We start from the raw sequence: 14,082 nt of genomic DNA on the forward strand, positions 1-14,082 counted from the left end.
TTGCATAGTAGGCTATGTTATAAGCTCGTTTCCATTTGAGAACACAAACTTATATTAAATCCTAAACATTTATACTTTTTAACAGTATTTATGTTTCTATTACTTGCATGTTCTCAGTGTGATTAATAATGTGAAATTATGCAATGAAGATCTAAATTAAAGCAATGACATAGGAGTCTATGAATTACAGTGATTTACCATGGTTAAGCAGCACAAAGCCGCAACATCAACAAGGAATATATATCTAAATAACAATTATATATATATATATATATATGGGAAAGAAATGCAAAAATTTAACTGCAGGTTGTTTATTACTATAAACTTTTTTTTACAATTTGCTTACACTTTTTAAAATACTTTTTAATAAAATAAATAATAAAATATAATTTATAATAAAATAAAAAAATAATAAGAAATAAAATACTGCTGCAAAGTTCTCCACTAAATAAAATACTCTCAGTCTCAAACCAATATCATATAATAAAATATAATGAAAAATATAAATAAATAACTATGATTACAGTGCAGCATTACCAATCCCAGCTTGTAGGCCTGCTCATATTTAAAAAATAAATATAACTTTTCCAAAGTGTAAAGTGCAGCATCAACAGTTTCAGTTTTTTGACCTGCTCAAATTTCGTTATTGCGTTGGCCCGATCGGAATAATTAAGAGCAAAGGTCTGTTTAAATGCCGACGGGAGCTGCGTTTGAATTACAATCATTTTTTTCCTAGTTGTAGTGATGTTCACACTCGCGTGATGCCTTTTGAAAACATTAGGCTGGTGACACACTGGCATATTGCACCTGTCAAACATAGTCTATTTTGCCGTCAATAGTGTTGACGGTGTCCTTTATCAGTAGGCTTTATATTTATGCTCAACATGAAGTATAGATATTGTTGTCATGAAGACAAGATCCTGGTCTGTCGGCGGCCTCCCTCTATGTCATATTACAGCAGCAGCGCGCCAGCGCCGTGTCAGGAACGATTCTGGTGTGTAAAGACACAGAAAATGCGAAGCAACTGACACGCAGCAGAAACGCACGCTCACGCCATGCAGCCAGTGTGTTACCAGCCTTTTAGAATAAGCTGCAGGGCGGGATTTGCGCTGAACACGGAGACTTCCGCCACTTAATATGTTCGTTTGGAAACACGAAAATGTGCCTATGTTCCGCAAACAAAATATTGCATTCGGTCACTCGGTACACACGTGCACCGAACCAAAAGCCCTGTACCGAAACGGTCCGGTACGAATACATGTACCGTTACACCCCTAATATATATATATATATATATATATATATATATATATATAAATACATACATATATATATATATATATATATATATATATATATATATATATATTATCACAACCTAAAATACAATTTAATTTGATCATTCCCAAGTTAGGAATATTGGACAGGGACCCCGACACTGTTGTACATGACTTCAGTGTTCCGCATTTTATCTTCTCCACCGAATCATTACAAAATCAATGAGAAAGCAAACCATTCTCTGCCATGTGAGTTTCTGTCCCTGGAACCCTGCGTTACGAGAGGTGTTCGTGTATTTCAGCAGAGTAGATGGGCTGTGTATCTTACTACAAACCCTCCGACAGACCTGTGGAAGATGTTATATTGACCTCTGTCAGTTTCGCCTGCTCCACTCCAGCAGAAACACTTTGTGTCCTCTGGGGTGGAACACTTTTAGTGGAACATCTTAATCACGGAAAATGTGTCACTGGGAAAGAATTAACCACAGAGAGGAAATCTCCCCTCAGGACAAACCACTGCTGGTGTCAACTTCCTGCTTGAAGTGTTACAAAAACAACTGATATATAAAAACAGGCACACTGTAAAGATAAATAAAACACACATTTAAGGCTCAGCTGAGGTTTCTGTGTATCATTTATGGATGAAGTTTAACCATAAAACATTTGTTCAGTAGCTATGTTAAGAGAACCCAGTGAGCTGCCTATTTAGTATTGTAATGTAGGTCAAAGATGTGTACAGGTGCATCTTAATAAATTAGAATGTTGTGGAAAAGTTAATTTATTTAAGCAATTTAACTCAAATTGTGAAACACGTTTATTAAATAAATTCAGTGTACACAGACTGAAGTAGTTTAAGTCTTTGGTTCTTTTAATTGTGATGATTTTAAGTGAATTGTTGGCCTTCTGGAAAGTATGTTCATTTACTGTACATGTACTCAATACTTGGAAGGGACTCCTTTTGCTTTAATTACTGCCTCAATTCGGCGTGGCATGGAGGTGATCAGTTTGTGCCACTACTATGGTGGTATGGAAGCCCAGGTTTCTTTGACAGTGGCCTTCAGCTCATCTGCATTATCTGGTCTCTTGTTTCTCATTTCCCTCTTGACAATACACCATAGATTCTACATGAGGTTCAGGTCTGTTGAGTCAAGCAGACCAACACCATGGTCATTTAACCAACTTTTGGTGCTTTTGGCAGTGTGTGTAGGTGCCAAATCCTGCTGGAAAATCAAATCAACGTCTTTAAAAAGCTGGTCATCAGAAGGAAGCATGAAGTGCTCAAAAATTTCTTGTTTCAGGAGTGGCTTAACAAGAGGAATATGACAACTGTAGCCAGTTGTGTGGTGGTTCTTGATGCCTTGACACCAGCCTCAGTCCATTCTTTGTGAAGTTCACTCAAATTCTTGAATACATTTTGCTTGACAATCCTCATAAGGCTTCTCTCGGTTGGTTGTGCATCTTTTTTTTTCTTCCACACTTTTTTCTTCCACTCAACTTTCTATTAACATGCTTGGATACAGCACTCTGTGAACAGCCAGCTTCTTTGACAAATAATGTTTGTGAAGGGTCAATATCAATGATTGTCTTCTGGACAACTGTCAGATCAGCAGTCTTCCACATGATTGTGTAGCCTAATGAACCAAACTGAGAGACCATTTGAAGGCTCAGGAAACATTTGCAGGTGTTTTGAGTTGATTAGCTGATTGGCATGTCACCATATTCTAATTTGTTGAGACAGTGATTTGGTGGGTTTTTGTTAAATGTGAGCCAAAATCATCAATCACAATTAAAAGAACCAAAGACTTAAACTACTACAGTCCCTGTCTTCCTCACAGATAAGCAACACTTTTCCTTGTTCTGCTGACCACCGAAAGCGAGTCATCTACCTCTGACCTCCTCAACTCACTTGAATAAAAGATGAGTTTCTTTTTGTATACCTCATGAATGCCAGACACATTGCTTTACCTCAGTTTCTCCAGTTTGTCGTCAGATTAATGGGTTCCATCCTTGCCCTCTACTGGGTGTTGGGCTCGTAATAGTTCCATGCAATAGTTCCACGCAATAGTTCCACGTTCCAGTCTTCAGATATAGGGCAGGGATCTACTGTTAGTGCTGAGATGATGATATCTCTGAGATAACACACACCAACATCCACAGAAAGGCCAGCGAGACTAACCTAGGAGACCCCGAACAACAGGTCCAGAATCTTCAGCCTTCTGTCTTGCAGGTGAACCGTTCTGACCGTGTGTTTGTTATCTACACCTTGCAAGCATTGCCTGCTGGTCCTGTGTCCACCCCTTTGGCCTCCTGGGAGAATGTGTTCTGGCAAACATATCCACAACAGGATGACACTCTGACCTTGAGCCAGGCATTCACTCCTTTCTGATCTGTATGTTTCTTGCTGTTTACTTTTCATCCCCTTCCCCTTGTATGTCTCTTCTTTTTCTCTGTTTTCCACTAAATTCCCCACCCACTGTCCTGTTGTCTTTTTATCCTCTCTCTGGGAATGTTTGCAATTGCATAGTGCATACTACCAAAGCTATATTTGCAGAATCCAATATATTGAGTACAGCATACAGTACATTACAGTACAGTACAGTACATTTTCATAGAATTTATAGAATATCCAGGTGACAAACCGCAAATTGTTCAGTATACAGCCAAACACCCTGGGAGGAGTACAGTTTCCCACAATGCAGTGTTCTTGACATTTATTTACAATGTATTGAATTAGAAGTTACATTGGGTGCAATTTTCAATTTATTAGGCTGCTGAAAATACACAATCTAAAAAAAAAAAAAAAAAAAAACAAGCCTGTAAAAATACACCCCAATGTACTGTATTAGTATAAATTATTATTCCATCTTGATTTTTTACAGGTGTTTACAGTATTTTTTTAGCACTTGTTTTAGAATCTTCAGAGAAAAATTTACATTCCCATAATATTTGCAAAGTAAAATAAATCAAATGTTCCCTTAACATTCATATAACAAAAAAAAAAAAAAAAAAAACGAATAAATAATGTTTCCATAACTTAATGGGTAAGTTAGCAAAATGTTATACATAGGTCCGGGCAAAACATTAGCTGTGTAAACATGGCCACAATATCTGCCTTAAAAAACATATGCTAAAAACTGATGTACAATATTTATTTCAACATTTAAATTTACAATATATATTTATTTTTTTACTTTTACACTCCTTATACGTTATTTATTAAAACATCATGTGAAAATCCCTTCTTTGCATTTAATTGTTTATTGTCCAATATACTCACATTTTTTGTTAAAGATAAAAATGAATACTGATATGGAATGAGTGACAACTGTAAACAGATTTTATTCATTATAATTTAATTTTTTGATTGAAATGTATTTACATTACATGTATGTATAACATAATTTGTTAATCCTGTTAACTGTCACCCGTCCCCTCTGTGGGACGCCTACATCTACTTCACTATATTACAATTAAATCTAATCTAATCTTGACAAACTATATGTCGTTGGAAAGGTCTAAGACTCCCAAATATATATTTTACCAATGTTTTTGTTAACAATTATGTATAGGAAAAGTAATCGATTAATTTATGACAAGAGTGCACCCTCAAAATTCTAAATTATAACTGAAGTTTTGACCTTTGTTTAAAAAAAAGATTTCTTTGTTGCCTTTTTCTCTATCACATTTTAGAAATCATCAGAAGTTATATATCAACTGAAAATTTTAAAATCTCAAAATCCATCTTTAAAAACCATTTTAAAATCAGACATTGCATTACCATGTAAATGGTACATCAATATCATGTTACAAAATATTTTCATTCATGAATTATACAAAATTAAGTTTGGATCTTGCACTATAAAGTCTATGTTCAAAAATGTGAGTGACAATTAAGGGGTTAATCAAATATAAATTCCTTTGCATTAAATAAATAATAAATAAACAAATAAAATCATAGAAAATAATTAACTTGGATTTTTAGGCATGCATTTTTGTATGCAGAGATGATTTAACATCCAGAGATTTTATTAAGTATAATTATTTGTAATTGTGGTGTTTCCAAAGACGGGTTTCTTCATCTTCTTCTTCTTTTATATTAATAATATAGAAGAATAATAATATAATAATATAGAAGAATAATATAGAATAAGAACATAACTACAGAGTGCAGTTCATGGTATGGTGTATGATATACAGTACATCGTATTCTGGTATTCCTTTTCAAACATAGCTATATCTTAATTTCTTTTTAATTAATTTTGTTCCATTTTTTTCTTGTGACCACACCTGTCCTGATGTCTTGAGTCTGTTTATTCTTTTTTATCCCCTCTACTCCCCCTCCCTCTTCTGGAGACTGTGTCCTGCTTGGCTGATGTTAGTGGCGTGTTTGACAGGGTTCATTCAGCATTGGGATTAGCTGTCAGACTGCATATGTTCACTGCCACGGTAAACAAATGGACAAGTCTGTTTGGACATGGCAGTGAGTTTTAGATGCCAGTGCCTTCGTAATCAGTATATGATAGTCACTAAATACTGAACTGCAAATGTTTTTAAGATTGTCCCTGCATGTGCTTAGCTTTGTGTCTTGAAGATTTGAAGAAGATGTGTTTAGTTGACTAGTTATAAAAACCTTTTAGGTTGACCTTTTTGAACTTTATGTTAGGAATGGAATACTAGCATGCGGCTTATTATACAAGCATACTGCTCTACACAAGCATGTAATATCTTTCTTTCACATCTTGCTTTTTCTTTTAAATATACTTTAGTATGCAAAATATTATGCACAGTAGAATTTAACAATAAACATTTCAAACAATGCTACGCTACATTTTTACTAACTGCATGTATTTTAGCAATAAAATCCAAATTTGACACAAAATTTTGAAACTTCTGACCATTTGTTCAAATAACGAGTCAAGTACCATACCTGTCAACATTTTGGTGGGTGGAAAACTTAAACAATTATTTTCAAACAATTATATATATATCTTCTTGTCGATACACCAGATCACATTTACAACTGCGTGTTTTCGGTGTAAAAAATAAGGGTCGAGCAGAAGGGCTTATTGAAAAATGCAAACTCAATCTCTGCCAGCAGGTGGAGCTTTTCACCAGGAATATAGCCATTTCCCCCGTAACCGCAGTAAACAAAGCAGCACAACACCTGACTTTGAAACTCGCAGCACTCATATTTAACTTTCATCTACCAGTGATCATTGTTTCCTTCCCACAGTACTACCTAAGCACAAATCAATATCATAACTGGGTAGCACTTTATTTTACAGTCCTGTTCCTTATGTAGTAACTAGGTACTAACCCTGAACCTACCCCTAAACCTAACCCTACCCCATGTAGTTACCTTGTACTACCAGAACTTTCTTAGATAAATACACTGCAAGTACACTATAAGTACATGTAAGTACACGTACTGTAAAAATAAAGTGCAACCCATAACTGGGCTGTAGGTTGCCAAGTTGAGGCGACAAATGTGTGGAAATTTGTATGTGTCAATCAAATGAGAAAGATGTGTTTTATACAAGATATGGCAGTTGGACAACCTTGGAATTTGTTGTCTTGATTATTCATATAATGAGGTTTGGCCCATACAAATTAAGGGAGTTTTACCGGAAACGTATGTAGCAAACATATAAAATATGCCCAGAGGGATGTTTTATTTTTATTTTTATAGAATGTTTAAAAAATACAGGAAAAATATTTAACCGGGATGATAGTGGGAAAGAATGGTAAAACACGGGAGAAAACTGGGGAAAACAGCACAATTGAAATGTATGTCAAGTACACAGTATAATATATATATATATATATATATATATATATATATATATATATATATATATATATATATATATATATATATATATATATATATATATATAATAAAAAAAACATAAGGCCATCCTTAAAAATATTCTTGTTTGCCGTAACCCGACCGACCCTGTCAATTTAGCACCGACTCAATTTTATTTATTTTTTTGCTTTTAGTCTGACCGACTTGCCGATTGTAAATTTGCATTAAGACCGGCCAATTATTTTTTTACTCTTCAAACAACTAATACAAACGCAATAAAATTATAATGCAGTTAAAATTATAAATATATTAATTATATTTAAGTAAGTATTGTAAATATATAAATTGCCTTGGCCTACATACAAATGAAGGCTATCTTCTTTAATTAAAAAAAAAACCCTCGATGTCATCTGTGTTTACACGGATGTCACACTGTGGCCTGTGCGTTCGCTTCGTCTCATACTCTCACTCACTGTCAGAATCAACGGTTCGCGCTTGGTAATGATGGCTGCGGCTGCAGTAAACTAAATGTTCGCGGTCACTGTTCAAAGTCATTAGGGTTCGGGCACCATAATACATCTAAAAAAATTCATTAAAACAGCTCGACACCGCTTTAACTTGGCACAAAGTTCTGGAAAAACTGTGCCCAGATCTTTTCCCATCCCTTCTCCTCTCTAGTCTAAAACCGTGACTGTCACTTTATGTTCGAAAATCTATTGCACGTATCAAGCACGAATCAACCAACACAAGTTTCTAAAACGAAAATTATTTTAACGACCTTTTCTCGGAGTGCGTCCAGGTTTTTTTTTTTTTTTTTGAACAGGCGTCAGACATCAACTGCAGCTTCGGACAAACACGCATAACAGCAAATTATACTTCTGCACAATGTTTCTCTTTTTACAACAGAAATGTGAATTCAGCCGGTATTCAGTCTCATACAGTTTCGGGCTTGAATCGCCTAGGTCTGTCAAAATAGCTGAAAAAACTAAATTCGAATTTTTTACTTAAATATTGTATTCGAATTTTAAATGCATAATTTCAGTTAGGGTGAAGAAAAGCTTTTTGCTTCTCTTCTGAGGCTCAAGATAGCGCATCGAGCAAAATATTACTGCATGTTTATTCAAAGCATTAGAATACATGACTGTGAAAAAAACATAATATTTAAAATAATGTTTATGAACCAATTATTATTAATTAAGTTGCTTAAAGAACTATAAACAAAACAGCATCATGTATGCATGCATTGTTAAATAAATAAAAAGGGCGGAAAACCAGTCACACAGGATACAATTTTTCATTTAAAAACATTAGATGCGCGAAATATGCGTTCTGTGTGAACGGCTTGGTTTCAGTTTTGATGTTCTACCTTATAATGCAATGACACATACATTGTCATCGCATCTCGTGCGCGTACACGAGGTGAAAGATGAGAAAGCAGATCCTGTGTGTCGAGCTCGTCCGCCTTTGAAAGTTGTGTAGACACAGCTGTGCGTGCGGCGAGATGGAATGGAACACGTACCGGGGCTCATAAGGCAGCTTCCTTAATGCACACTGTTACTTATTTAAAGTTAAAAGATGATTATGCAACATTGGTGTGAGACACTGTTGCTATGAGTTAAGGCAAGAAAAACAACCAAGAAACATCACTTAAACGTTGAAAACGTTAAGACGTTTATTTATAAACTTCCTCAAAGGAATGAAAGATAATATCAGCAACAAAATCAAAAATAAAAAGTAGTGTAAAAAAAAAAAAAAACAAGAGTGTCGCCAAAGCAATGAAATAATCAAAACATAAGTGTTATATCTTAATTTTAGTCGTCCCACTAAACTAACTAACAAAAGAAAAAAAGAATGTTGAAACAAAACCGAATTCTTCGACGGATACGCCGCCTTAACCAAACTGCACTAACTAAAAACAAACATACACTAATGGCGAACACTCCACGCCTTATTAACAGAGAGAATCCTACCTCCCGTTGGTGTTGGGTGTACGCTTCCGCGATCGGTAGAGTTAACTCAATACACAATACTCAATGCTCTAAGTGTAATGAACAACTGCTCGCTTGTTTAAAAATCAGCTAACGTTACACTAACAAGAAATGCAGCGTCCTTTTTAACGATCTTACAGGAGTGTTTCTCAAATCACGTAACTAGGCATCTCAAAACATTAACAATAATCCATACCTCAATATAGTGTTACTCGAATCGCGTGAACTAAATATAAGCTCACAGACATTCCTAAACAGTGGTCGTTTCAACATAACATCTTTGTGCGTGCAAGTCGGATGAGATCTGACAAGAATCTGTCTTCCTTCTCATGAATGGGCTTTTTAATTCCAGCAGTGCAGCAGTGGATTGGTGGAACAACTGCTGACGCGTGTCCACAATAACGACACATAGCCAATAAACAATCGCCACCTAAAAAGACACAAAGAGCAAAGAAACACACAAATACACGTGGAACGTAACACTTCCCTCCAAAAAATAAAAATAAAAAATCAAACATGAACAAAAGAACATGTTTTTTTTTTTTTTCTTTCATCCTTCCAGAATGTTTAGGAGCAACACAGCTTAAACTCTGGACAAAGCATCTGCAATTACATTCTTTTTCTTTGATCACTTTTTCTTTTTTGTGTTTGATCACTAAATTATAGCCTTGTACCATCAAAGACCAATGCATCAGCCTTTGATTCTGGTTGTACATACGACCTAAAAACACTAGAGGATTATGATCCGTGAACACAATAACTGGCAAATTGGTTGAGCTCACATAAACATCAAAGTACTGCAAAGCCAATAATAAGGCTAACGTTTCTTTCTCTATCGTAGAGTAATTCAATTGATGTTTATTGAATTTACGTGAGAAGTAACATACTGGGTGATCAACACCATAAACGTCTTCTTGCACCAGCACTGCCCCTGCACCAACAGAACTAGCATCAATCTCGAGCTTGAAAGTTCATTCAACATCAGGAGCTGATAAAACAGGCGTACTGCACAACAAAGCTTTTACATTATCAAAAGCATTCTGACATTCGTCATTCCACAGGAAATTGCTTGAAGGACTAAGGAGTGACGTCAAAGGATTGGCCACAGTCGAAAAATTCTTACAGAAGCTCCGGTAATAACAGGCCATTCCTAAGAATCTACGAAGTTCCTTGCGCGTAGCAGGAAAATCTATAATCGCAGTCACTTTTGCCTCTATCGGTCTAACTTGACCTTGACTCACTTGTTTGCCCAAGTACATAACTGTAGCTTGACCAAACTCACACTTCGCCAAGTTTAACGTCAGTGAAGCTCTCTCAAGGCGCTCAAACACCTCTCTTATCATTGACACATGTGCAGACCGAGTAAGGGAATAAATCACAAGATCATCTAAATATGCATTACAGTTTCGGACACCCGCAAGCACGATGTTAATAAGCCTTTGGAATGTAGCTGGAGCGTTACGCATTCCGAACGCCATTACGCAATATTGTAGAAAATCATCTTGGGTCACAAAGGCAGAAATATCGGACGCACGTCATGTTAAAGGCACTTGCCAGTAACCTCTCAGTAAATCTAATTTACTGACAAATTTAGCAGACCCCAGGTTGTCCACACAGTCCTCCATACGAGGTAGTGGAAAACAGTCAGGAACAGTTACGGAATTTACCTTTCGATAATCCGTGCAAAATCTAGTGGATCCATCACTCTTAGACACAAGCAAACACGGTATGCTCCATGGACTAAAACTCTGTTTCGCTAAACCATGCTCACATAAATACTCAACTTCGGTCTTGATCACAGAACGTTTAAAAACATTTGTTCGATACGCATGTTGCTTGATAGGAACTGCATTTCTGACGTCAATGTCATGTTGTAAAACCGTAGTACGAGAAGGAACGTCATGAAATAACGAAGGAATGTCACTGATTATTTTTTTCACATCATTTCTATGAGACTCGGACAGATGAGACAAATGCGAATTTAAATCAGCCAGCACCTCAGAATTCTTCAAGCTGGCGCACTGCTGATATGTGTGTCGTACTAAAACTCCATCATCTTCCTTGTCCTGCATAGCAGTGGAATCAAACGCGTCGCACGCAATCGCAGCAACACAGGATGTACTCGACTCATTAACTTTCAGAACATCTGGTAATGATATTCTAACATGATATGCCTTCAGCATATTTACATGCCATACGTGAGATTTCTTTCGGCGATCCGGAGTGCGAATGAGATAATCGGTGTCGCTCATTTTTCTACTCACTTCATATGGACCTGAAAAGCGTGCAGACAAAGCAGAACCAACGACAGGTAATAAAACAAGCACCTGATCTCCTTCCTTAAAATGACGTTGAACAGTTTTACAGTCATATTTACTCTTCATAGTCACTTGAGCGTCCAGTAATGACTGTCGTGCCATAGAACAAGCCTTGTGCAATCGCTCACGAAATTTACTCACATAATCCAACACCATGGTTTTAACACTGGATTGGTGATCTAAAATATCTTCTTTGAGCATCTTCAACGGACCTCTCACAGTATGCCCAAAAACAAGGTCAGCAGGACTAAATCCTAAACTGTCTTGTACTGCTTCTCTAGCAGCAAACAAAATTAACGGTACCCCCTCATCCCAGTCTTTACCTGTATCCATACAGTACCGACGCAACATCGCTTTCATGGTCTGATGAAACCATTCCAAAGATCACTGAGACTCAGGATGATAGGCACTTGAAATTCTGTGAGAAATATTCAAAGTCTTTAACACTTGTGTAAAAATCTTTGACAAAAAATTTGTACCTTGATCAGACTGCACAATCTTCGGTAATCCAAACATTGAAAAGAATTTTACAAGCACGCTGCTGATCACCGGCGCCGTAATCTTCCTCAGGGGGATTGCCTCGGGAAAACGCGTCGCTGTACACAGTATTGTAAGCAAATATTGATTACCAGATATTGACTTGGGTAAAGGTCCAACACAATCTACAATGACATGCTCAAAAGGCTCTCCCAGCACTGGTATAGGGACCAGTGGTGCGCGCGGAATCACCTGGTTTGGCTTACCCGAGAATTGACATGTCTCACAGGTTCTACAAAATTTGGCCACATCAGCCTTCATTCTGGGCCAAAAGAAGTGTCTCAGGATTCGATGGTACGTTTTCTTAATGCCTAAGTGACCAGACAAATCATGATCATGAGCGAGCGAAAGTACTATGTGTCTATAACACGTCGGAATGACAATTTGGGTCACAAAACCCCACTCCAAGTTATTCACAACGTCAGCACACCACCAACGCATCAGCAACCCATTCTGCATATAGTAAGCGTTTTTCCTCTTTCGTGCCTCTTCCAAAGAAATGACAGAAGAAAAACATTTACGTAAAGAAAAATCATCTTTTTGGGCCGCGATAATTTTCACATTGGTGACTTCTAAATTAAAATCATCTGATTTCAAAACAATGACAGTGTCATCGGCTTTACCTGCCTCAGGCAACAGAACATTGTCTACCAACATAGGTACCATGAAAGTGGAGGACAAATCATCGGCATCCGCAAACTTACGAGCCTGTGCCCGCGTCACAGCACAAACAGGAAAAACCTCAGGGAATTTCTCTGACATTTCAGCAGTATCAGACAAAACAGGTTTATCACAAACCTCTAATAGTGGCAAAATTTTACCACCTGCAATATCATTACCGAGAATAAAATTCACTCCATGCACTGGTAAACTGTCACGCACTCCAACTTTCACAAGTCCTGAAAACAAATCGGACTTCAGATGAATTTGATGCAAAGGAACCTTCATAGTACTCATTTCGAGACCACGTACTAACACATGACTTCCACAATATGTTCGTTCTGAGAACAGTAATGTATCAGCTACTATAAAAGACTGCATCGCTCCTGTATCACGTAACATAGTAACTCTGACTGGATCCAGAGCTTGTTCATTAACAGACACAAATCCTTCCATCAGGAAAGGTTGATAACTAACATCCAAGACATCACAATTCTCATAGCCTGTACGATCGACAGTCTTCACAAACGCGCCCCTTTTAGTACTGACACCTTGCTCTTTGCGCTTTAAAGCTAAACAGTCTGCAATAAGGTGTCCTGGCTTACGGCATTAAAAGCATACTCTATCTTCCTTAGCTTTTGAAACATTTTTCGAACGCCACTGATCTTTCAATACAATAGGAACCGACAAAACTTTCTCAGTCCGAACTGGAGTAAAAACACTTTTGTGTGTCAGCGCAAACTCATCCGCACAAACAGACGCCTGTGACAATGATGTCACCTTCTGCTCGTTTAGATAGACAACAATACGATCAGGAATACAACTTTTGAATTCCTCTAGCAGAACCAACTCACGGAGAGCTTGAAAATCTGATACTTTATTTGATGCGCACCACCTGTCAAACAACAAACTCTTTTCTCTAGCGAATTCAACGAACGTCTGATTTGAACCTTTCTTATGATTCCTAAATCGCTGCCTGTAAGCCTCCGGTACGAGCTCATAAGCCCTCAAGATTGCAGTTTTAATAATGTCATAATCTAAACTATCTTCCAAAGATAGTGCAGCACATACCTCCTGAGCTTTTCCTGTTAACTTACATTGCAGCAGCAACGGCCACACCTCTATTTCCAAACGGCGTAGTTGCAGTTGCAGATCTAACGGAGCTCTACGATCCTCTGCCCTCTCACGCTCTTCCCGTTGGACCTTTGCCAAACGTACTCGGAAACACGACTGATCTCCCGACCCAGTCAGAGCCGGAGAAAAAGGTTCGGAGGGCGGCAAGGCTGCTTTGGCTTCAATACCCTCCACCTCATCGATCTCCTTCGCATCTTCCTCACCCAAATGGCAAACTTTAGAGCTCAGAGACTCCTCCCATTTATCAGCCAATTTCAACACACCTAAGTTCTTCAACTCCTGCACCGCAACGTTTTTAATTTCACGCTTAAGCTGCTGTTTGGAAACTCTAATTTGGAAATGTTCAGCAATGCTCAATA

Source organism: Carassius carassius, chromosome 13 (assembly GCF_963082965.1).
Source record: "Carassius carassius chromosome 13, fCarCar2.1, whole genome shotgun sequence".
Taxonomy (NCBI): Eukaryota; Metazoa; Chordata; class Actinopteri; order Cypriniformes; family Cyprinidae; genus Carassius; species Carassius carassius.